This window comes from Zootermopsis nevadensis, unplaced genomic scaffold (genome assembly GCF_977971745.1).
Source record: "Zootermopsis nevadensis isolate Lab colony 2312 unplaced genomic scaffold, Znev_1.0 Znev_ptg000011l, whole genome shotgun sequence".
Taxonomy (NCBI): domain Eukaryota; kingdom Metazoa; phylum Arthropoda; class Insecta; order Blattodea; family Termopsidae; genus Zootermopsis; species Zootermopsis nevadensis.
Genome location: NW_028259143.1, coordinates 9,244,211 through 9,269,783, shown reverse-complemented (window position 1 = coordinate 9,269,783; position 25,573 = coordinate 9,244,211). Strand labels below are relative to the sequence as shown.

The 25,573-nt window shown below is 37.7% G+C and overlaps 1 protein-coding gene and 2 long non-coding RNA genes across 8 annotated transcripts in view; 1 reads left to right on the top strand and 2 right to left on the bottom strand.

Moving 5' to 3' along the window:
• csul (protein arginine N-methyltransferase 5) overlaps nucleotides 1-25,573 on the bottom strand; it is a 546,076-nt gene that overhangs the window by 46,871 nt on the left and 473,632 nt on the right. The window lies entirely within an intron of this gene.
• LOC110836154 (uncharacterized) lies at nucleotides 15,197-18,432 on the bottom strand. Of its 2 annotated transcripts, XR_002545191.2 has the most exons (4): nucleotides 18,278-18,432; nucleotides 17,964-18,118; nucleotides 17,289-17,510; nucleotides 15,197-16,753 (listed from the first exon to the last, which is right to left on the bottom strand). It is a non-coding gene; the product is annotated as an uncharacterized LOC110836154 (long non-coding RNA). The 2 variants fall into 2 exon arrangements; XR_002545190.2 differs by lacking the exon at nucleotides 15,197-16,753 and having other exon boundaries at nucleotides 16,910-17,510; nucleotides 18,278-18,428.
• Nucleotides 19,785-25,484, top strand: LOC110836153 (uncharacterized). 2 transcript variants are annotated; one of them, XR_015534725.1, is made up of 4 exons: nucleotides 19,785-19,961; nucleotides 20,121-20,275; nucleotides 20,729-20,943; nucleotides 21,370-25,484. It is a non-coding gene; the product is annotated as an uncharacterized LOC110836153 (long non-coding RNA). The 2 variants fall into 2 exon arrangements; XR_002545188.2 differs by lacking the exon at nucleotides 21,370-25,484 and having other exon boundaries at nucleotides 19,793-19,961; nucleotides 20,729-21,326.

Genomic DNA, 25,573 nt, shown 5'->3' with positions numbered 1-25,573 from the left:
CGTAATTATTCAGAATCTCAAACAGCAAAGCAGGAATTTACCGATCAAAAGTACATGGTTAAGGCTGTGAAGGAAATTAAATGTATAAAGTATAATACTTATTAATACCAGGATTCAATGCCTTAATACCTTTAATAAAATGAATGAAAAATGGCAAGAAGGACAAAGTTGTTTGCGTTGACAAGAATATTACAGGAACTCAGGTCACAAACCCAAAACCTCTCCTGGATATAAGTGCCTCGGTGAAGATGGTGGGTTTATAGATATATTTTCTATGACAGCCATACGAATAGAATGATTAATAAAGATTTATAAGATGTGTAAGCTTTTATCGAACTCCCCGCAGTTATAGTGCGGGAATTTTGCTAATACTTTCACATGGGCTTACTTACAAAGATTTACTATTTGTAAAACTACTATTGCAGATTTATAAATACAACAGTAAAAAGAAGTAGTTATCAGGACAACGAAAATCTTCCAAAGAAGAACAAATACGTTTTCTTCCATAACATTTGTTTACACAATTGTCGTCAGACTGAATTTAGCCTTATTCTAAGTAATTAAGGAAGTGAAATTCAACTGTTCATACAGAACAGAAATGACAGATGAGAAAAGGGTTTTAAGGTTGTCTAGAAGGCCTTTAATAATATAACTAATTTCCATTGGTATGTTGCAACTGTTACACAGAACTAACGAGCGAATAATGTAAATCATTTCTAATGTCATATCTTTTATATAAATGACACAAAACAAACCCCATTATGAATTATGGAGCCCATGTTCTCTGTCAGAGCAGATGGGAGGAACGTTGATTGAGGCAGAATCATACTTTTTGTTTGTAAGATAGGCAGATACATTGTAGGACCAAAATATGTACAATCTTAAGAATGAATTGAAATTCGAGAAAAACACACACACACACACACACACAAACACTCTTCTTTTAAACAGAATATACAGAAATGACCATAGAATACGCCCACTGCCAACATAGCCGTAGCATCAATACGAATTCTAGGGTGTATATATATATATATATATATATATATATACGAGGTGCGATCGGAAAGTTTCAAGACTGCGCCTATAAAAACCCGTACACTTATCTCAGGTATTAAATTCATCCATCACCCTCGAAGTAGTTCCCCTGGGAGTGAACACAACGATCCCAGCGCCGCTGCCCAGCATGGAAGCATCCCTGTAAATCTTTCTTTGTCAGCCTGTCAAGCACCATATGCGATTCTGCCTGAATCTCTTCTATCGTCTCAAATCTCCTTCCCTTTAGCTGAGTTTTCATCTTTGGGAAGAGGAAGAAGTCACACGGAGCTTAGAAAGGAAGTTGGGGTCGGTTCGTGCAAGATCTTTGACCTCCTTACAAACGAGAAGTCGATTCTGCTTCTGGTCCTCAAACAGGAGCCTTGGCACAAACTTGGCTGCGATGCGTCGCATGTGGAGTTCTTCCTTTAGAATCAGCTGACAGGTCCCATAGCCTATCCCAACAATGTCGCACAAGTCGTTGATGGTACGACGTCGATCTTCGTGAATGGCCTGCCGAATCTTCGTAACATTTTCAGGCGTTGTGCTCGAAGATGGTCGTCCAGAACGCTCGTCATCATCGACAGAGGTTCGGCCATTTTTAAAACGTGAATGCCACACAAAAGTTTGCGGACTCCCCAAATGCTTGCTTTAGCATTTCATAGGTTTCCGTAGCCGTTTTGGCGAGTCTTTGGCAAAATTTGATGCACACGCCATTCCGAAATCGCAGGAGGGTCGGTGTAATGCACTACCAAAACGCCGCAAATAAGAAACAAATGCTAATTCGATGATGCCGGCTGGCACACCGATTCACTATGAATGTAGGCCGCACCCCCTAGCGGCAGAAGCTCGTACTACATCCGGTTCGCCCTCTATTGACACAGTCTTGAAACTTTCCGATCGCACCTCGTGTGTGTGTATATATATATATATATATATTTATATAGACTGGGCATATGGCACAAGGCGTTACTTCCAGTTTCACGTTACACCTGGGAATCTAAGGGAGCCTTGACACAAAATCGAACACTTCTACGTGTAGCTACTAGACAGCATTTTTATTTGAATGTGGCAAACATGACATCCAGATAAGAGGACTAAAGCTACACACGAGCGAGTAAAACAGGAGGTTTATATTTAAATAAATCACAATATCTTAATTCAAATAAAAGATTATCTAAAATTCAAGCTATAATATGTATTTCAATCTATGAAGTTACAGTAAACAGAAATTACTTGTAGCCTTTGTCTGGTGCACAACATTCTTATACTTTATAATATTAATTTAATATATATTTTTTTTAATGTATTTCCCCTGCTGTTTCTATAAAGATGCTTATAAAACAGTTGGGTAAGGAGTCTTAGATGGCTGCTTTGATTCGTTTTAGCTCAGGCATGAAGACAGTTGTCACTGCGGGGGGGGAGAAACATTTCGGCAATGCGAATGGCCCCTGCTAAAGAACTTAAAGATGTATACATCAAATACTCGTGAATACATCAGTGCAACTTATCACAAATCATACAAAGTTCAAGTAAGGCGTTGACTGACAGTGACATTGATTGATGGAGTATATGAGGAGAAGCATCTAACTTTTGAGATTAAATTTACTGCACGCGAAACACCGCGTGTTTTCCCTAGACAGATACTCTTGAGCTATGAAGTCACGTGGAAAACAGAGAAACGAGCACAAGAAATGAGTAGAGTGTGTGGGTTTTGCATACCAAGATGAAGGGTGAGATTAGTTGGTAGCACAGGCAGAAGCATGAGTTAGTTTTAAACAAGATTAACAAGCCAGTAAATTGGAAAAGATTGTTTCTTCTCGTCTCTCTCCTCACATGTGCCCTATGAACTCATACGGTAGTGTCACAAGAAAAGCTCATCTGTTTCTATAGATCTAAGTTCGTTAAATTACCGCGTAGCGTAGGGGCAAAAATGTTTTGATCGGTTTGCGATGGGCAATAAATTGAATTTATAACCGAGAAGTTAAACAGACCGGAAATGACACTCACTAAAAGGAAAACAAATAATTATTTCAATGTTACACATCACATACAACGATTGGTGTTGACAATTTTCGTTTTAACTTAGCCACATCTAAATATGCTATAGGTTCTGAGAAGCCTCCAAGTTTTTGTTTTGCATTTTAAAAAATTTCAACCTTAATCAAAACTGCATTATTTCAAAGGTCATGAAAATTTTAGGGCAGATATCGGACATCAAGTTTGTAATGTGATATCTCGAAATATTTCTGGGAGAAAGTAGCTGAAAAAATCTCCGAGAAAATCAAGTCGGTAGCATTTGTTTCCAGAGTCAGATAGATGAGTGCTATTACGAATAACATTTACTTTAATAAAAGGTAGGGTTAATGACTAGAGAATGCTCGATGCTTGATTGTCAATATTTGAACCAGACCCAAACCCGTCTTGGACTCAACCACAATATTATCTGTTTCCGGTCCTCAAAGACCCGACAAGACCTTCCCGGACGTCTACTGTCGATTTGCACAAGTGTCACAGAAATGTATTTACCAGTTTATAATTTATTAAAGCTAGGCAGACACACATAGATGATCCGTAAGTCTGTCTGACCTTGCAAGATAACAAAAGTATTCTAAAAATGAAACATGTTACCGGTTCCTTAACTCTGCCCGCAAAAATAACTTCTAATACTTCACAGAAAACCAAGTGACCTACTTACGATATTGCCACTGCACTATATTGCCAGGCAGTCAGGAAGTATCCATCCGCTGGTTTGTTTCGGTCCACTAATGACCTCATAAAATACCGTCTCTTAGGAGGTAGTTTATTGAGGTGAATTAAGTTAGCGCTATTTGTGTCAAGCATAAGCTGAGTACTTTTGGCAGATACACGTAACTACACGGATACCTGTAGTACATGCGCAATGCATAGTTTACGTGGATTCAAATCCTGTCTAACGCAGTCCAAGATAAGTTGGCGGTCACGTATACCTGGCCAAAATATTTATAATGACCGTGGCAAGCAACCCATGTCGTTTTGAAATGACAACAGATGCTGATTCGTGTAAATATTAATGACATTTCCAAGATCCAAGCTCTCTTCCTAAATTCCATCCATGTTTGTGAGATTAGAGGTTCTCATGGCGACAAAATATGAAGATAGCTGTCTTCTGGATCCAGTATCCTGATGCTGGAGGTAATATGCTCCTCTGAAACGTCGGTCAATATCTACCAGACAACACGCTGCTATATCCCTTAAAGATGGCCATCCCCATATACATGTGCTATCAGACAGTAAACACATCGGATTGGGTAATATTTTCGATAATATCTTGGACCTGTACAGACAGCGACTTCGACTCTAATCGAGATATCAACAGATTCCCTCATTTATCTGCCTTTTATTTTTCGATACAGACATTGAGACAGACCAAACCTAACCTCAATAAGTGCTACTGAATTTCTAAAGAATTAATAGTTCTAGAATTAATTCTGTTTACGTAGTTTTATTTTAAATATCAGACACTTGTATCAAACGACATTAATGTTGCTTCCACATCAGAAGCTCGAATAATAGCCATGATTTTATTACTGAGGGCAGATAATTATAATGTTCACACGTGGGTGATACATTAGCATGTTATTCATACGGAGTTTCAATAATTATTTAATTTGATAAACATATTTGTCAAAAACTTTCAGATTTAAAGCTCTCGAAGATAATTACGTGAAGCACAAATTTATTCTTTGCCCCGTATACTGAAACTGCTTACCGATACTGTATTCTTCAGTGCACTGCTGATTCAGCTACTGTTGATTAATTCTTTTCTGTGTCTTTACGTTCTCATTTGCTACCACTCTATCTTCGCACAATCATTCTAGCTCGCTTATTTTGTAATTTTCCCATGCAAATGAATATCTAGCCGAGATAACGCGAGGGCAGATGATACAGTATCTGAAACATAAAAGTAATCTCTGTGCTACCCAATGTCCACAGCCTCATTGGGCCATAAAAACCGCTGGACGAGTTGAGGTAGTGGCATGTGACGTCAGAGGCTATGAATACTGATTTAAAACTGGAGGATAATAACAGTGTGTCCGTGTGTGTACATTATATGCACATACAGTCATGTAGATTAAAACGGCATATAGCGTTTCTGACCTCTCGTTAGAAGGCGGTATGCGATTTTAGCTACACTTGCTGACTAAGCGAAGTACATACTTTATATTCTGTCAGTTAATAATATCTTTCTCATTCACTATATACTAAAAATTCGTAAGATAATTAATACCTTTTGTATTAATGAGTGTAACAATAAAGGCCCCCCAACAACTTATCGTATATCTCGCTTTATGTGGCGAAACAAAGGTAAGGAATTTAGTGCAGGAACTAGTATGTAATTTAGGTCGTGAAAGTATGCATATTAAGTATTTCCTGGCATTTAAACGGTGCTTGGGTAAAATTTTGTTTTATCACTTTAAAATAAAGCTTAAACAATATGGAGCGTATGTTGTAATTTAAATCGAAATTATTTTCATGATACAATTAATTATAAGCCTATTAAATCCAGGAAGTTCCTACTGTGGCATAATTCAGTTCACTGTTTCTAGCGTCCTGCATAAAAATTAAAGTATAATTCTACCTATTGTTTTACATAGTTGTGAAGTTATATCTCCCAATCTACAAGAACAACAAGTTACAAATGCACCGGTATTTTTTTTACAAATACTCAAAGGAACAATTGTGGAAAGATGTAGAAGAAAGTGATAATGGCATAATTTTTAAGGCGCTATCCGGGCATTTCTCTGGAGGTACTGAGGACAGCAGACGCCCGGACCAAGGTTTGAACTGGAACATCAGAATACGAAGAAGAAGTGTTAACCAATCGATTCAAACTCACAACCCAGTTTTTGAATTGTCACTATGAAAGTTAATACGTAACACTGCACATCACTACTGATGAAGATGACGATGATCGCCCTGATGATGGAGGCAGCAAATACTTCTGAAACGTCGGTAGACTTCTACTAGACTACAAGGCCTAACAACACAGGAGAGAGCAATCTTTATACTTGGAGCCATGAGAACCTTAAATCTTACGTTACTTTAGATATTGTCTCCAAGTAATGCTTATAAAGAGAACAGTTTACCAGGCGAATACAATGTTAAGGTCGAATGATGACTTTGTAACACAAACATAACTGTAAGATTTGCCATGGTTGTGTAAGAAGAATACGAATGTAAGGTAAGACGTCTTAGATTTATGGCCAGAAGCTTACGGATGGCTGCAAACGAATGGATACAGGGCCCTTCCTATAAATCACCGCAAGCGCGTGCCAGGAAAAATATCTGAATAACAATAATAAGAAAATTAGTTATCCCAAAGTAAGAAAAAGTGGCAAAACCCAAGGAAATATAAACTTTAATCTTTTAAAAAATTAGTTAATTCTAAAATTAAACGTATGGATCAATTCAATGAGGATTAAAAAGGGAGATTAGAAATGCGAACAAAATTTTGGTTGTGAAGTGCGGAACGAAAGACACCACCCAGAAGAACTAATAGACGGTGGAAGTAGTGTAATATTATAATGAATGTTATGGAAATCATTATGGTAAGTTTGGGTTGAATTATTCTTCCTCGGTGAAGGGAACGCTGACGCACACTTGAAAATGAACCATCGGAATCTATGACACGCGAGGAATTTCTTAACTGAGGACTTAGTTCCATCGAGTTAGTTAAGATCCCAGTCACATCCAACACTCAAAAACATATTCCAGTTGAAAAAAATATTTCCTAAATCAAGTATTCAGTTAAAATGCAGAGAAGTAGCACCTTAAGGACCTTGAAAGATATTGTCGTACATATCTTTAGCAGTTTGATACATTTTTATAAAATTTGATATAGCGTATTTGCGTTAGAGGAATACTGTAATATGAAATATTATATAATTTATCATAGTAATCAAAATAACTGTCAGTTAACACTAATTTATTGGAGACATGTCGTCAATAAATTATAATAAATCAGTGTCAACTAACCATTAGTTTTATTCATGTTTGCAATAAATAACAATATTAAAATACAACCGAAATGCTATAAGATAGTGTGAAAGTTCTATTAACTATAATTCATTTCAAGGCCCGCTTTACGTAAGCTACAATTAAACATTAAATTAACAGCCTAAAGAAGTAGAAGATCAGGGTGGTGAATGGACTGAACTGGCTCAGGATAGGATCTAGTGGTTGGCTCTTGTAAACTCGGTAATAAGTCGTGGAGTTCAATAAATGGTGGGGAAGATTACCTGAGTGATCATCATAATCTTATTAAGAAATATACTTGGAAACTTGTAATATGCCAAATTAATTAATCGTTAAATTATGATTGGAATAAAATTAAAAACAGGAAACGCTTGTTGGGAATTCATATACGCTCAACTTAAAATTAAATCAGTTTATTAATCTGTAACAGATCTACGGATAATTTTGGAGCTTAGTTCAATCTTTGAAGTGAGCAGAATTTAGTAAATTCTTAAAGAGCAAAAATTCTGTCTTATTACTACTAACGTCTTGACTTCATTTGAGTGGTCTCTTATTACTGCACATTAAATCGAAAGGAAATGCCAAGGCCCCAATATAATTTCAGATAGATCTGCTACATAGTAAACAGCATATTAACATCCCACTTTCCCAAGTTACAAAGGTTGCTGACAGATGTCACTCGAGGCACGTCTCCTCTCATTTGACTTTTGAGCTATGGAGGTAGGTTCCTTTTTCCACATTGACGTCAGTTAGAATTAGAAGCAAGGCCGTTTGTTATCTAGTGGGACAGCCTTTGCATCTACTTTGTACTTTATGGTCTTTAATTATTCTGTGTTCATGACCATAGCTATGCTCTCTGACGATTTAGGAGTCTGCGCGTATTTCAGTCGTACCAACTCCGTCTCCCTCCAGAGGGTTCTAAATAATGGATCAGGAGGATGTTTTAAGAGGAACAAATGAACTCTGTTGCTACCACAATAAATACGGGAGTGTCAGGTAGGATCTCTCGGGACAGAACATTTGCCACACCTTATTGTGGGGTCTGGGCGTCGAGTGTGAGAGTAAGCCTGAGTAGTAGAAGTGGCCCTCGGAAAGATTAGAAAGCTACAACAGAACCATTATGTGACTTTCTGCACCTGCAATTTTAAAACTATCACGTCTAGTAAACCTACATGTTTTATAAGACAAATAAAAATCTGTTATATAAACAGAAACAGGAGTATGCTTGTCGCGAATTATTAATGCAAAACTTCATTTATACAACTAGGAGTGTTACAATTTTGGTTTGTAGCAAAATAATTATGTTCTACGTTTAGGACGTTTGGCGTCTGTGCTGGCAGCAAGACACGGTCTTTTTCCACTGTCGGCGGTTGATGTATCGGTTTCACCGTATCCTAGTCCTGACGGCACAGTTGCCAAACACACACTAAGCTGTAGATGCAAAGTTTTCAATTTGTGAGATTTATCCGTCAAAGGCTGGAATATGTGAGACTACCTGTGAAAATTACATACAAAATGAATCGTTAACTTGTATGTACTACCTACCTATTTGTTACCACTGTATATTTCTAGCCTTACCATAGGCTACGTTATGTAACATCTGAAATAATACAATCGTCAGAAAAGGTTTTATATTTCATCTCGGGGAAAATTTGAACTGTGATCCTGAATGTGACATCGTGTAATCTTGCAGTTGGTCACCAACATTTGTGTCGATATGTTCCTCCAGAACTTTGGTAGCAAAAGTCACCCATGAGACTGTACAATGTCACAATCAAGAAGGCCATTGGAATCGTAGTACGTCTGCACACGATTGGTGGTTGAAGGTAAGTTAAACAGTTTCTCGGCTTCATTTTGCCATTAGGTGATTTGATTCAGAACGACACAGTGATATCGCCAGAGTTATGTTCAATAAATGTGGAATGATAAAGTGTATACATATCTAAAGAACTTTAAGGTATTTAGAGAGACTTATCGGTGGACTAAATTGCATTCCAGTTACATTAAAAGTAGCAACAAGATCGTGTATTTTGTGTAGCGTTGGAAGCCTATTAGTCCGATATTGAAGTGATGACAGGGTAAAATATTAAAGCATCCATCCTTTAACTCTTCAAAGTTTATAACGATATTTGTGCAGCATATAAAACGCGAACACAGTAAATATACGTATACACCATCACTTATAAAACTTCACACGTACCGTATCGTAAATGGGACTGCAAATTGGAATCTCACTACAGTAATCTTTTCTTTTTAATGGCTTCATCTCTTATCGCCTCGTAGCAAAAACATTACACCGACTATTTTAATCTTGTAACGATAACTTTTATATGTTGTTATAGACGTCAAGAGTAAAGGGGCTGGAGAGGTAGATGTTATGCGTACGTTGCAGCTCCTCGTAAATTTAGATGGGTTTCTGCAGAAGTAATCATCCTCTTCGACACCAACAACCTGAGTGTTTCCATCCTTCTGTAAGAGCACGTGTTTGATCCTTCCACTCTTTACCTTTGTAACGCAATTTCACTTCACTAGAATACCTTTTAATAAGGTAATTACGGTCTATTGTTTTTAAACCGCAAGGCGCTGCGGCACCTGGTAAGTTTCTGCATCAGTAGTGTTACTACATAATATCAGCCTTAATCAAAAGGAAGATATTTGCTTTAAGTCTCTGTTCGTTCCCTGCTCCAGACTTTGAAAGAGGGGTGGGGTGAGGAAGAATTACTCCTCAGATAATTAATTTTAGGCAAATAGTTTTAAAACAAATTCTTGAGATAATTTCACAACTTATGTTGAAATATTACAAACAATCTTTATTCTTCTTATTGTCTGATAGAGGGAAAGAAACAGTGCGGCCGGGGCGTGATGCTGACCACTCACCCCCTTCTAATGCCGAGGTCAAAAAAGAGTAGAAGCTATACCTCCATTCCCTCCCTCCCCCGAAACAACCTACATGGCGTGTAGCTGGACGAGTTTACTTTTAGAGGGAATAAAAATAGCTTCAATAAAATACTTAGAACTAACTCTAGATAATTATACTCATTACAATTCTGATTTACATTTAATTGTAACAGTTATATAAATTTTCAAGGGTAAAAATGACTGTAGTATATGAACTATCAGGGAATCAGACATTCAACCGAAAAATTCATATTTTCGATGCAAGGTTCCATATTTTTTTTAAAATACGACGGACGAGAGAAAAAAATACGTAATATTAAAAGGTATCTTCATTAAATGCAAGAAGACAGAATATAATTCAGTAGCACAAAAAGAGTAGCTAGATCACAAATTCTATTCTAAAGGGTTTTGACTACGGTAGTTTACACTTAAAATTATTCATTGTCAGGACTTTTTCCATCGTCTGCTGTTTAAAATCACGACGTTTCGGAGGCTGGTTCTGTCTCCGTCTTCAGGTGAGAGGCGCCTACTCTGTTGGGTCCCTTAGATCGAGCTAGTCTCTGACACTGGTCCAGTGGGACTAGCTCTATCTAAGGGACCCAACAGAGTAGGTGCCTCTCACCTGAAGACGGAGACAGAACCAGCCTCCGAAACGTCGTGATTTTAAAGAGAAGACGATGGAAAAAGTCCTGACAATGAATAATTTTAAGTGTAGATCACAAAGTTTTGTATCATGCTTTCGGAATTCTTCGGCATTCTCTCGGGTTGTTTCGTGTATCTGTAAATGTGGATGGTTTCATTTACGCCAACCAAAAAATAGCGATCAGCCAGAACCATAAATTCACTACAGTGACCTTAAACACCGACAACAATTACGCCAAGTCTCTGTAGCACGAGATCAATCTCAAACAGCTGCATTCAGAGAGTAACTTTACTGCCACAAATCCAATGTGTGTGCCCACATGGCGACGGTAATCCGGATTCTACCAGAATCGATTCAGCTTTTCCGGAATTATAAAGTGACACATTTCACTTCCTACTTGTTCTCTTCCTGACTGGGCGTCTTCAATACATGTAGTCGTTGGCATTATTCCGAAATTAAAAATTAAATGGGCTAGATCCGGGGGTTTAGGTGACCAAGAATTGGCCCTATTCTCCCAATTCACCTAACCAAAATATTTTTTAAGCTTTCACGAGCGATGCAATAAAACTGTGGGCATAAACAACGAGGCCCAATAGTCTTAAATTTGAAGCGTTAGACAGTCCTAGGGCAAATCAAAAAAAATATTACTTGTTATGGTTATTTCATATAAAAGGAAGATATCAATAACTTCATCGTTCGGATCGTGAAGGTTATAGAGAGAGGAAAAGTGTAGTTGGTTTCAGGAAGCGAAATTGTAATTTATATTTAAAATTTAGTTTAGTCCATTGTGTATTTCCAAAACCGTCAATATCAAAATCCTGACTCAGTAAAAGTAATGTTTATTTCTATTATTTATATCAAATCTAAAAGTTCGACAAGATGGTGAGTTATTTGAATAAAAATTTCCTTGGATATTTTCCATCGTCTAGGAAAATAATAAATAGGAAACGACGTTTCGGAAATGGAAATCTATCTCCGAAACGTCGTTTTCTATTTTATTATTTTATCCTGACTCAGTAAAAGTAATGTTGATTTCTATTATTTATATCAAATCTAAAAGTTCGACAAGATGGTGAGTTATTTGAATAAAAATTTCCTTGGATATTTTCCATCGTCTAGTAAAATAATAAATAGAAAACGACGTTTCGGAAATGGAAATCAATCTCCGAAACGTTTTCTATTTTATTATTTTATTAGACGATGGAAAATATTCAAGGAAATTTTTATTCTGTTATTTATGTCTTTGATGAATTATTCTGTGATGTAAATTAAAACTATTTATGAACGTACGTATAACCTCGGTCTTGTTACAAAGTTCAGTCTTCGGATACGAATCTTATAAAGGCCGTTGCTTGTTCGTATTAAACTGGCTTCTTCTGAATTTTACATTGATATTTGACGCTGCCTTTGAAAATAAGAGACATTCTTATTCTTACATAGAATGGAGCATAATATCACCATCAAGTCCCTATTTACCAACCACACGTTTCCAGCTGTGCCGAATTACTTTTCTCTTGTTCAGCAGCTTGTTGAATGTAATATAATTAGCGAAGTGATGCTGACAGACCTTGTAGTGCCATTTAACTCTCAACAAACTCTTCTTAGAAATCTTCGGAAATACTTACGAACAGAAATCTCACGCAGCATATAAAGTTACTGTCACATTATCAAGCAAAATTATTATCTATTCACCAAGATGTTGCTTAACTAACGTACAACATAATTTTGGGCTTGAATAAGCAGTAAATCCCGGCCGTAATTTTGCTTTTGTCTCTTGTCTCCACCTCCTATTAACTATTAATCAGACACTTATTGTCATCATAACTTTTAAAACTAAGTATACAAACATCCTATAATGTTATTGTTTGATTTTAAGACTGAGGGATTAAGTGGATAATCCGTTTATAAAGACGGAATTTATCGAAAACACTTCACGAAATGTGGACGAAGGATATCAACGGTACAGCCACTGCGGACGACAATTTTAAAAAAAGATTGCTGTCGAACAAATATATTTCTGTCCGATAATTATTTTTTAATCACTGAACGAATAAAAATATTCCAAATCTAAGTAATATTTTAATTTTATTGGAATTACTTAATTATTCCCTCTTAGATTGCCACTTCTAACCTAAATTTGTCAATCACATCTAATGGGCAGGTCTTGATCTGCGTATGCATTAATATGAAGATCAACTCTGTAGATCAATGCGAGATTTATAAATTTATTTATGCTCTTAAATTGTGCTGGTTGGACCCACGTCACTTTTAATTCTATTTAAAAACAAAATTAAGCTAGGAACGTGTGAAATGTCTGCATGATTCCATTTGCACCAGTAAACAAACTAACGTAACTATAAAAACAGCCAAAAATTGCATACGCTGTAAAATAAATTGTTGTACATCATGACAATAGTAATCCAGACGTAGACGATAGTGGCTTTATGACAAATGTAAACCTTAACAGCTTTACCATTTAAACTATTGTAATAATTTAAAAACAATACACACATATAGACACTTAATCATTATCCCAGGAGGTCGAAAATTATAATTTTAACGATTACAATAATTTATGCATAAAAGACAAAACATAAATAGTCATACACATTTTTCTATTAATAGTCTGTAACAATGTATCTTTCTCCACTGCTGTTAATCTGTAGCCAGGCTTTGGAAACACAATGATGAACGGATAAGCGTTGGACTGGATCATGTTAATCTTCTATACAAGCCAAGTTGCTTTTAATATTCCCTTTTGTTATACAACACTGTACCAGCTTTCTGTTGGTTTTGATTGAAGATTCAAATTAGGTAAGCAAGTAGAACACCCAAGCTAGAACAGGACCGAGTACAGCGTGTTCACATAATTGTCCAGTCTTTTGAGAATGCAAAGTTTAAAACCGTTCTCCCTCGCATTACATAATCTTTTAAAAACTTTCATTAGATCGAATACTGATTTTTAAAACTTTTTTCTCTATTATTAAGTGCAATGAAATCTCAGGCGATAAGCAGTATAAGTATGGTTTTACAGTACAACGTTTCGGAGACCGTTTCTTCTTCCATCGTGAGGGTTCATGTTTACTAATCACTAGAGAAGACTTCATTGAATTTTCTTGCCGTGAAAGTTTAGAAATTTTACAGTTTTCTTAATGTTATTATATATGAGGTAAAACTCATACAGAAAATTAATTTATTGTATAAGAAATACAGTCTATAAAGATAACCATCTTCAATGACCACTTATCGCCCTGATTACAAAGTCACCAAGCACCTCTGAAACGTCGGTAAACTATCAGATTACAAGGCGCAATATTTAAAAATGGAGTCATTTTCATATTCGCTGCAGTAAAAACCTGAAAATTCACTGTAAGTGAAGTTTATGCAACAACAAAATGTGACGGATTTATGAGCCATGGCGTATAGAACTGATAAGTATGCGTATTAAGGCTGACCGAACATCAATCAATATATAGTGATTCACTCAGTGCCAGCCACTACTGGAGGAAGATCCGGTAACTGAAGTCCGTAAAGGAATCTAGGAATAGGAAGACGTTGGTGTATTTCCAACTCAGAAACCGAATGAATTTGAAAATAAGGCTGTCTTGTAATACGACATGAAGTCTTTTAGAGGTAAGAGGAGGGAAAATTTCACTACCGTAAACTGAACTGGAGGTAGGAATTAGCTCTACCGACTGGACCCAACAGAGTAGGTTTTATCTGAACACGGAGATAGACTCCCATCTAAGAAATGTCGTGGTTTTTATTGATTTTGTTTAAACTTGGACGATGGATAATATCCGGAAAACAGTTTACTTCAACAACGCACCATCGACACATAAGAGATGCGATCAGAAAGTTTCAAGACTGCGCCTATAAAAACCCGTACACTTATCTCAGGTATTAAATTCATCCATCACCCTCGAAGTAGTTCCCCTGGGAGTCAACACAACGATCCCAGCGCCGCTGCCAAGCCTGGAAGCATCCCTGGAAATCTTTCTTTGTCAGCCTGTCAAGCACCATCTGCGATTCTGCCTGAATCTCTTCTATCGTCTCAAATCTCCTTACCATTAGCTGAATTTTCATCTTTGGGAAGAGGAAGAAGTCACACGGAGCTAAATCTGGCGAATAAGGAGGGTGCGGGATGACGGCCATGGTGTTTGAGGCCAAAAACTGCCGAACTTTGAGGGCGGTGTGCGCTGGCGCGTTGTCATGATGCGTCGCATGTGGAGTTCTTCCTTTAGAATCAGCTGACAGGTCCCATAGCCTTTCCCAACAATGTCACACAAGTCGTTCATGGTACGACGTCGATCTTCGTGAATGGCCTGCCGAATCTTCGTAACATTTTCGGGCGTTGTGCTCGAAGATGGTCGTCCAGAACGCTCGTCATCATCGACAGAGGTTCGGCCATTTTTAAAACGTGAATGCCACACAAAAGTTTGTGCACGACCCATTGCGGACTCCCCAAATGCTTGCTTTAGCATTTCATAGGTTTCCGTAGCCGTTTTGGCGAGTCTTTGGCAAAAATTTGATTTGTTCATGAAAATCCGCCATTCCGCAATCGCATGAGGGTCGGTGTAATGCACTACCAAAACGCCGGTAACTAAGAAACAAATGCTAATTCGATGATGCCGGCTGGCACACTGATTCACTATGAATGTAGGTCCAACCTCTTAGCGGCAGAAGCTCGTACTACATCCGGTTCGCCCTCTATTGACACAGCCTTTAAACTTTCTGATCGCACCTCGTACTTCAAAATTGAGTTGATTAAGACATGCTGAAATAAATACGTTGGTTGGTTAGTGGTCATTTTTATGGCCACAATCTGCATCATATGGTTTAATTAAGTAAAGTTAAGTAATGTTTTAAATGTATATATGATATTTAAATAGACTTATCTATAAAAATGTTTTTAAACACTGCTTTAGATTTTTGTATCGTTCTTGTCAGGTAATTTTTGTGTGCATGTAAAATAATGGTGGGGTAACAAACAGTCATATTTTTGGAACAAAGCACGATAGAAACATGAAATAAAAGTTAAAATAAAGAGAAACTCTCTAATGTTTCGATACGTACACAGGATCTAGCGCAAGCGCATGCGCGCTGTGTTACAAGGTCAATAGCCGTGTGAAGCTTCTTAGTCGCCATGATTACGGTGCAGAGGAAGGTTCAATGTGCTTTTTGGCTTGCTAATTTTTAGTCAGTTACACTTGTTAGGCGTGAATACCGCCATGTGTTTAATGAAGAACTACCACACGAAAATAACATTCGCCGTTTTGACCAACAACTCAGACAAACGGGCAGCCTACTGAAGCAGTCACGTCCAGGACGACCATCAGGGTCTGACGATACCACTGAAGCTGTGCGAGCAAGTTATCTGCGTAGCCCGAAGAAATCAGTGCCGAAGTGTTCTGTAGAACAACTGTTCACAACGTTTTAAAGAAACGACTACGCTTTATCGCTTAATATGGTCTTTCTGTGTCTTCAAATTCTGATACCATCTTCTGGGCTGCATTTCAGTTTTCCCACAAGTGCACCAGGGGTCCAATCAAGATCACCCCGGGTAAGATTCACGCTCTCGTGGATTGGAGTGGTCTTTAGCACACTCCTCCAGGACATCCGAAACTCCCGACTCGAGCTAGATGAGATCTCCCGTGCACTACTGAGACCTCACACGTGAGTTGCTGATAAAGACTGGACCCTACACGATCACATGATGGCCACTTGAAGCCGACAACAAATGAGCTTGAGATATTGTAGCATTGTTATCTGACAACATGGGGATGTGAACATCACCATCAGAGAAGATCTTCTAAAAGTACGACTACAGGGTTGGAGGCCTCTTAGGCTCAACGTGCCGCCGATGTTCCCTAGGACGAACGGGTTCCCCGTAGATCGAACTTGAGTACGATTTAGGACCTATTTTACTGCGTGTCCGAACATGTGGCCATTTTTCTCTGAGACTAACAGTCTTCCTCACAGGAAGAGATGTCTGCGGTGTCTTCTGCGTGGATTATATTTGTTTCTGCTGATACGTGGTGTGGCGATGATAGTTATTCGTTTGCTCGTGTGAAAAGTGTCGGTGATGTACTATTAGTGGTGGAATTAATTGCACTTATCGTACTCAGTGTAGAATTATGTGGCGATTCACGAGTAGTCCTGTAACACATATTGAGATCACAGAGATAGAGGAGATTTTTGTACGTGGGTGATGAGATGACCTCTTGGTTCCCACGACTATTGCTTATGTGCAAGGCAACCAATTGTACTACGGAAGCAAAGAAAATGTTAATTTAAAGTTATATAAACGAAACGTTTAGAATCAACAAAACCTTTTATTGAAATTGAAATACATTTGCATTTCAGGCTTAAAATTAATATCATAAAGCAGGTTTTGGATCGTATATTTTTCAGCCGTGTTTGACATTCGGTGTTTCTTCAGAAGTTGAGCGACCTTCCGAAGTTACGTGCTGCATCCAGATTATAGTTACGCCACCTGGCTATTACAATAATCATCTGTGAGCTGGTTCTAATTTTACGTAGCGAATTTTATTACTTTTTAAATTTAGACATTTTCTTATCGTAAAAAATAAAAAAAGTCGTAAATTTTTCCGTTCCTTAGCGAAATATTTTCGGAATACAGATCGTCTGCTTACTATCATAAATATTTCAAAGAATATGTAAGTGTACTTACTTATTCCGCTAATAAGTTATAATGTATATCCCTAAATATAGCAATAATAATGACACAATCATGAGAGAAATGACAACAAATGCAATTTCTGTCAAGGGTACTTCTTCTCGTGTAGAAATTGTTGGTGATGTACTGTTAGTGGTGGAATTGTTGGTGATATCTGTGTTGGAATCTGCACTTATCGTAATCAGTGTCGAATTATGTGGTGATTCATGAGAAGTCCTGTAACACAGATTGAGATAACAGAGATGACGGAAATTACAGGACGTGTGTGATGTGGTGACCTCTTGTCTGTGGCCATGCAACCAATTGCACCACAGACGCATTGCTAATGTTAGTTTCAAAGTAATATAAGAGAAATCTCTCGAAGATTCAAAATTCTTGTTTTGAAATTAAAGGTATTTGCATTAGAAGCTTAAAATTAATGTCATATAGACGTTTCCAAGTTGCGTGCTAAATCCAGATTATACATACGCGACCTGGCTGTTACAATAATCCTCTGTGAGATGGTCCTAATTTTACGTAGCGAATTTTATTACTTTTTAAATTTAGACATTTTCTTATCGTAAAATGTGAAAAATCGTATTTTTCTCCGTTCCTTAGCATAATATTCTGGGAATTCTAAACGTCTGCTTATTATCATAAATATTTCAAAGAATATGTAAGTGTACTTACTTATTCAGGCCCAAAATTCCTGCTATTAGGAAGTATATGAGATATAGATTCAGCACCACATAAATAGTCAGCGATAAGGTTCCAAGTACGACACATGAATTCAAGGTTTTGGCGACTTCGGTGCTGTTCGCATCAGCTGTAAAGTTATTTTCCATCTGAAAAGTTAAAAATCAAGATTGTACGGCTCATAATGAAAATTAATTCTCTACACTTAATATCTGAACCATGCCATTAGCTGCGAAGTGAATTGTGGTTATAATTTGGACATGAAAGAAGCAAACACAGTTTCAGTCAGGAGGCCAGTTGCCACTTACCTTATAAAATTATGTTCTCTTTCAAATTGTTGGTTGCAGACTGTTCTCTGTTCCGTTCTGTTTCTTCACGTCTGTGTTGCAGGAGTTTTGTTGATGACGTCAGTAAACATTCCAACAATGTAAACAATGTATCAACACGCTGCAACAATTGAATGAAAACGAAGTGTTTAAACAATTGAGATGTACAAATAATGAGTTGAATATAATTAGTACAGTTGACTTCCGATTATCGAGGTTGATTAGAAACTTTATAATCCCGCTCAGACGTAACCTTGAATAGCCCGCATAAATGAAAGGGAAGACACTAATTTAAATTTTTGATGATAAACTAATAACGGAAAACAATTTACTTTAAATTCAATTAAGTACATACAAGCAGTTTTTAATAGCTTTTTCTTCCCGATGTAATAACCTATTATAGTAAGTTTCCGGTTTTGGCCACAATTGATACGTAAATTTCAAAACGTTAAATAATTCGTCATTTCATTTAAACCTTTCTCTTCTAACGCTCATTTCCAACACATTTTATATATCACATTTTTAGATTTAGCTTAAACCACATAACCACCCCTGATAATCACTGTGAAATATTTCGAGATATATAATTCGACACACTCATACAAGTACAAGTCATTGTAGTAAGAGGCTATAAACTGGACGACCGGGGTTCGATCCCCGACGAGGGCAGAGGATTTTTGCTGAAGACTCAGCGTCCAGAACGGCTCTGGGGCCTACACAGTCGCCTATCTAATGGGTACCGTGGTGCTTTCGCTGTTTTTGCCGACTTACCCGTCCGTATAGCAATGTAAGCGCTTGGGACGAAAAGAAGGGTATAGCTCGTATTCATTCTTGAACTATTTCACAAAACGGGGTTCAGTGGTCAGAATCACGCCCCTACATTGCTTTACCCTCGCGAAAGCACCACGGTACCCATTAGATAGGCGACTGGGTAGGCCCCAGAGCCGTTCTGGACGCTGAGTCTTCAGCAAAAATCCTCTGCCCTCGTCGGGGATCGAACCCCGGTCGTCCAGTTTATAGCCTCTTACTACAATGACTTGTACTTGTATGAGTGTGTCGAATTATATATCTCGAAATATTTCACAGTGATTATCAGGGGTGGTTATGTGGTTTAAGCTAAATCTAAAAATGTGATATATAAAATGTGTTGGAAATGAGCGTTAGAAGAGAAAGGTTTAAATGAAATGACGAATTATTTAACGTTTTGAAATTTACGTATCAATTGTGGCCAAAACCGGAAACTTACTATAATAGGTTATTACATCGGGAAGAAAAAACTTTTAAAAACTGCTTGTATGTACTTAATTGAATTTAAAGTAAATTGTTTTCCGTTATTAGTTAATCATCAAAAATTTAAATTAGTGTCTTCCCTTTCATTTATGCGGGCTATTCAAGGTTACGTCTGAGCGGGATTATAAAGTTTCTAACCAACCTCGATAATCGGAAGTCAACTGTACTAATTATATTCAACTCATTATTTGTACATCTCAATTGTTTAAACACTTCGTTTTCATTCAATTGTTGCAGCGTGTTGATACATTGTTTACATTGTTGGAATGTTTACTGACGTCATCAACAAAACTCCTGCAACACAGACGTGAAGAAACAGAACGGAACAGAGAACAGTCTGCAACCAACAATTTGAAAGAGAACATAATTTTATAAGGTAAGTGGCAACTGGCCTCCTGACTGAAACTGTGTTTGCTTCTTTCATGTCCAAATTATAACCACAATTCACTTCGCAGCTAATGGCATGGTTCAGATATTAAGTGTAGAGAATTAATTTTCATTATGAGCCGTACAATCTTGATTTTTAACTTTTCAGATGGAAAATAACTTTACAGCTGATGCGAACAGCACCGAAGTCGCCAAAACCTTGAATTCATGTGTCGTACTTGGAACCTTATCGCTGACTATTTATGTGGTGCTGAATCTATATCTCATATACTTCCTAATAGCAGGAATTTTGGGCCTGAATAAGTAAGTACACTTACATATTCTTTGAAATATTTATGATAATAAGCAGACGTTTAGAATTCCCAGAATATTATGCTAAGGAACGGAGAAAAATACGATTTTTCACATTTTACGATAAGAAAATGTCTAAATTTAAAAAGTAATAAAATTCGCTACGTAAAATTAGGACCATCTCACAGAGGATTATTGTAACAGCCAGGTCGCGTATGTATAATCTGGATTTAGCACGCAACTTGGAAACGTCTATATGACATTAATTTTAAGCTTCTAATGCAAATACCTTTAATTTCAAAACAAGAATTTTGAATCTTCGAGAGATTTCTCTTATATTACTTTGAAACTAACATTAGCGATGCGTCTGTGGTGCAATTCGTTGCATGGCCACAGACAAGAGGTCACCACATCACACACGTACTGTAATTTCCGTCATCTCTGTTATCTCAATCTGTGTTACAGGACTCCTCATGAATCACCACATAATTCGACACTGATTACGATAAGTGCAGTTTCCAACACAGAAACTGCCAACAATCCCGCCCCTAACAGTACATCACCAACAATTTCCACACGAGAAGAAATAACCTTGAAACATTTGTTGTCATTACTCTCATGGTGGTGTCATTACAATTGCTATTTTTAGGGATAGAAATTATAACTCATCAGCGGAATAAGTAAGTACACTTACATATTCTTTGAAATATTTTTAATGGTAAGCAGACGATCTGTATTCCGAAAATATTTCGCTAAGGAACGGAAAAAGTTACGATTTTTTTTATTTTTTACGATAAGAAAATATCTAAATTTAAAAAGTAATAAAATTCGCTACGTAAAATTAGAACCAGCTCACAGATGATTATTGTAATAGCCAGGTAGCGTAACTATAATCTGGATGCAGCACGTAACTTCGGAAGGTCGCTCAACTTCTGAAGAAACACCGAATGTCAAACACGGCTGAAAAATATACGATCCAAAACCTGCTTTATGATATTAATTTTAAGCCTGAAATGCAAATGCATTTCAATTTCAATAAAAGGTTTTGTTGATTCTAAACGTTTCGTTTATATTACTTTAAATTAACATTTTCTTTGCGTCCGTAGTGCAACTGGTTGCCTTGCACATAAGCAATAGTCGTGGGAACCAAGAGGTCATCTCATCACCCACGTACAATAATCGCCTCTATCGACACTGAGTTTGATAAGTGCAATTAATTCCACCACTAATAGCACATCACCGACACTTTTCACACGAGCAAACGAATAACTATCATCGCCACACCACGTATCAGCAGAAACAAATATAATCCACGCAGAAGACACCGCAGACATCTCTTCCTGTGAGGAAGACAGTTAGTCTCAGAGAAAAATGGCCACATGTTGGGACATGCAGTAAAATAGGTCCTAAATCGTACTCAAGTTCGATCTACGGGGGACCCGTTCGTCCTAGCGAACATCGGCGGCACGTTGAGCCTAAGAGGCCTCCAACTCTGTAGTCGTACTTTTAGAAGATCTTCTCTGATGGTGATGTTCACTTCCCCATGTTGTCAGATAACAATGCTACAATATCTCAAGCTCATTTGTTGTCGGCTTCAAGTGGCCATCATGTGATCGAGTAGGGTCCAGTCTTCATCCATCAGCAACTCACGTGTGTAGTCTCAGTAGTGCACGGGAGATCTCATCTAGCTCGAGTCGGGAGTTTCGGATGTCCTGGAGGAGTGTGCTAAAGACCACTCCAATCCACGAGAGCGTGAATCATACCCGGGGTGATCTAGATTGGACCCCTGGTGCACTTGTGGGAAAACTCAAATGCAGCCCAGAAGATGGTATCAGAATTTGAAGACACAGAAAGACCATATTAAGCGATAAAGCGTAGTCGTTTCTTTAAAACGTTGTGAACAGTTGTTCTACAGAACACTTCGGCACTGATTTCTTCGGGCTACGCAGATAACTTGCTCGCACAGCTTCAGTGGTATCGTCAGACCCTGATGGTCGTCCTGGACGTGACTGCTTCAGTAGGCTGCCCGTTTGTCTGAGTTGTTGGTCAAAACGGCGAATGTTATTTTCGTGTGGTAGTTCTTCATTAAACACACGGCGGTATTCACGCCTAACAAGTGTAACTGACTAAAAATTAGCAAGCCACAAAACACATTGAACCTTCCTCTGCACCGTAATCATGGCGACTAAGAAGCTTCACACGGCTATTGACCTTGCAACACAGCGCGCATGCGCTTGCGCTAGATCCTGTGTACGTATCGAAACATTAGAGAGTTTCTCTTTATTTTGATTTTATTTCATGTCTCTAACGTGTTTTGTTCCAAAACTAAGACTATTTGTTACCCCTCCATTATTTTACGGACACACTGTATAATATTAAATATAAAGTACTATCTTTATTACACTCACTTACTTCAAGGAGCCGAGTACTTCCTGAGCATCCAACAGCTGCTCAGCTACTCTAGAAATTTCCAACATTTTATGGTAACCAGAGGTTTATTACAGTGTTCACAGAAGACTATCACTGGTCCCTATCCTAAACCAAACTACTCGAGTGTGTACCACCCTATTCTATTTCTCTAAGACCCATCTTAGTATTATGCACACACCTGCTTCTAGGTCTTCCGAGTAGTCTCTTTCCTTCTGGTTTGCCCACCGAAATCCTCCCCATGGTGGCTATAAGCCCCGCCCATCCCTTTATTAAATATTGTTTTTCATTACTGTTATTATCTTAATAATAATTAAGATACTAGATGTAACAGAGTTCTTCTAGAGATATCATTTGCTACGCTAGTCAAAAAATTCGCTAGATAACCTAGAGACCCTACTAGAATTGCATTTCTAAATTATATAAAGGTATTTTTCATATCATATTTCTTATTAAAAGTTAAGATTACATTTATGTTTGCATTTAGGTTTTCGAAGTCTTTGTTCATTTGTGTGAAAAATGGAGATATTTGTACCCTCGAACGAAATAAAAATGTAATCAAAGTTCTTGCCAATTTTCTTGACTCTAACGCTCTTATAGTTTCTATAAACTTTTCCAATATGCGTTAACGCAGTTTACAAATTTACTTCGACGACGTTTTTGTTTGACGTATACTGTTGCGACGCTAATACTTACATTCATTCGAGGCGTGCGGGAGAGAAATATATTCTCAGCTACGATTCGAAATTGTTTTCTGCGCGTCAGTCCAATTTCTATGACTTAAATATACGAGGCTCGTCCACAAAGTAAGTTTCCCTGGGGCCGTTTACAGAAACAAAACACAATTTCATGGAAATATTTATTGCAACAGATACAGCAAGTGTCTAGCTATTTTTCAACATATTCGCCACCGGAATTGAGACATTGGTCATACCGTGGGACCAACTTTTGAATACCTGTGTCGTAGAAGTCTGCCGCCTGGGATTGGAACCACTGTGTGACAACCATCTCCGCCTCTCTGTCATTCTCAAAACGCTGACGCTGACCGGACAGGAATTTCTTGAGGTGTAGGAAAAGATGGAAATCACTGGGAGCGAGGTCCGGGCTGTAGGGTGAATGATTAAACACCTCCCAGCTGAACTCCTGCAGGAGACTTACTGTCCGTCGAGCCGTGTGCGGCCTAGCGTTATCACTGACCGCACTTCACAGTCGGCGGGAGCTGGAATAAGAACCTCCATCTTCAACAGCTGCAACGATGCTACTGTGAGAACGCGGGAAGTTCCGTTAGTGCAAGCGCCATGCTACGTCATTGCTCTATCACGTACGCACAGTCGCTTCACGCAATATAAGGTTTGCTAGCTGTGGGACGAGTGGGAAACTTACTTTGTGGACGCGCCTCGTATCATCCCATGTTCTCCTTCGCTTATTTACAATCAACTTATATTACGCTTACTTCAGTTAATTGTAAAACCGAATACAAATTAAGATGACGTCTGTGAGATACTTTCGTCATAAAGCTGCATTTTCCGTTACATAAACGTGGTCTCATTTCAAATCCCAATAATTCTATTTCAAATTTGAGGTTGTGGTGAACAGACTAACGGCTTTGTTTGTATCTTAGTTACTTTAATATTTGCAATTAAACAATCTTAGTTCTACATATTGGCAGGTAAGAGCCCTAAATCGGGTGCAGAAGAGAGCGGATAAATTTGCAAATTACACGAAGGAATCTGGTTGGGAAACATTGGCACAGCGTAGATTGATAGCCCGAATGTGCGCCCTTTTCAAAGCATACATGGGGGGCCGGGCTTAGAAAACGATAGGGGATAGATTACTAAAGCCATGCTACCTGGGCAGGGACGATCATACTCGGAAAATTAGGATTAGGAAACAAAGAACGGATATAGGCAAATATTCCTTTGTAAATAGGACCATAAGAAGCTGGAACCAATTACCTCCAGGCGTGCTAGCGTCTTTCCCCTGTAAATTAGGCACCTTTAGAAAGAGGGTCAGAAAAGTAATTACAAGCAAGGGGTTATTAAGTGGGGATTAGATGGTGATAAGGGAAGTCTCCAAGTGATAAAGGGCTGTAGTTCTTTGGGATAAAATTTTCATGTACTGAGGGCGGACCTTATATTCTACTCTAAGTATTCTGATTAATTAGTGGATGTGTGTTTTGTATTGTGTGTCAGTTGTTTTATTTTGAGTGTGGTATGTTGTATTGTTGTGTCTCATTGTATTGTTGTGTGAGTGCATCAGTTCATGACGTATGTAATTCATTACTGTTATTGTCTTATGTCTAGGTGGTATTAATTTTTAGGTTAAGTACTTTAGGTTAGATGGTTTGTAATCTTATGAGTTGTTTGATTTTGAGTGGGATGTGTTGTTTTGTTGTGTCTTATTGTTTTTGTTGTGTCTTTTTTATTGTTTTGTTCTGTCTCATTGTGTTGATGTATCTCATTGTTTTGTTGTGTCTTATTGTGTCTTTTTTATTGTTTTGTTCTGTCTCATTGTGTTGATGTATCTCATTGTTTTGTTGTGTCTTATTGTGTCTTTTTTATTGTTTTGTTCTGTCTCATTGTGTTGATATATCTCATTGTTTTGTTGTGTCTTATTGTGTCTTTTTTATTGTTTTGTTCTGTCTCATTGTGTTGATGTATCTCATTGTTTTGTTGTGTCTTATTGTTTTGTATCTTATTGTAGGTCACTGCCACCGGGTATAAACCAATTTGCAGTCAATAATAAATAATAATATTACACTAAATCTAAAACAAATCATTTCGATAGATAATATTCTAGTCCACAATAATTAATACAGTTTTGGTTGAAATTAGATAAGACTGCTATGTATCATTCGAATTTAATTTGCACAAGAACTGTGCC